Source organism: Propithecus coquereli, unplaced genomic scaffold, assembly GCF_000956105.1.
Source record: "Propithecus coquereli isolate 6110/MARCELLA unplaced genomic scaffold, Pcoq_1.0 Scaffold512, whole genome shotgun sequence".
Taxonomy (NCBI): Eukaryota; Metazoa; Chordata; class Mammalia; order Primates; family Indriidae; genus Propithecus; species Propithecus coquereli.
This window is the reverse complement of record NW_012150975.1, coordinates 522,774-523,693: the sequence shown is the minus strand read 5'-3', so window position 1 is coordinate 523,693 and position 920 is coordinate 522,774. Positions and strand designations below refer to the sequence as shown.

At 42.4% G+C, this 920-nt stretch overlaps 1 protein-coding gene across 1 annotated transcript in view; it reads left to right on the top strand.

Annotated features, from left to right (window-relative positions):
- The window catches only part of LOC105820185 (polypeptide N-acetylgalactosaminyltransferase-like 6), a 586,398-nt gene that overhangs the window by 186,965 nt on the left and 398,513 nt on the right, over positions 1-920 (top strand). The window lies entirely within an intron of this gene.

The following is a 920-nucleotide window of genomic DNA, read 5'->3' as shown; positions in this document are numbered from 1 at the left end:
TAGATTTTCACTTAATTATTTTTTAAATGAAAAAAATCTATGTGTGTTTGGCTCATTGTTTTATATTACTCTTTTGACAATTGAATTTTTACACATATCTACTAAATTGTTGTACACCAAGATGAGGGACAAGAAGTAATTTTCAGTAGTCAATGATTAAGTTGCTTGAGGACAACTACCCTCGACAACACTTGATGAGTCAACAAATAATTGGCAGGAAATTAAAGAAAGATTCCCACCCTCAGTTTTATGACATAAGAACTTTGTTCCACTCAGGAAGGTATGGAAATAGCTACCTAACAATAAAAGTCAGTTCCACTTTTCTTTCGTAACATACGTGAACCTTCCTGTTTTGCAGCCGTTTACCTATGTACTCTCAGATTCAGTCCTCGCCCCTCCCCTGCTGGGCTCTGTATCCCAGGAAAGTGCTCCTTTCAGGAACTCCAGCCAATTGCCCGGCAGGTAGCTGTGGCCAGTGGGAGGCACCGATGAGAGGTTGGAAGTGAGGAGGCAGAAGCTGAAGGCTGGAGGACTTCTCCGCTCCCTGTGTGCCAGGCAGCATCTCCATTGACATTGTGTCTTCTCCAACGTTGCTCCCCCTCTCTTCTGTGTTCCTTGTTCCTACTTGTCAGTCCCACCTGCCGGGCTCTGCCAATTCTGCTGTTTTTGTGGTCCACACCTGTTCGAGTAGCAGTGACTTCCTGTCTGTTCCCAGGTTGTCCTTATCACCTCCTATTTGCTAGGATAAAGCTGCCTACTGAAGTCCCTGTTTAAAGTACCTTTCATGGGTTCTGTTTGTCCCCCTAAACTTTGACTGATTAATTAAATTAACCAGCGGTGTTATCTGTTGTAGCTCTAGATTTAAAAATCTTTTTAAATAGATAGTGATGTTAGAAGAAATAGGACTTTGAAGCGATTTG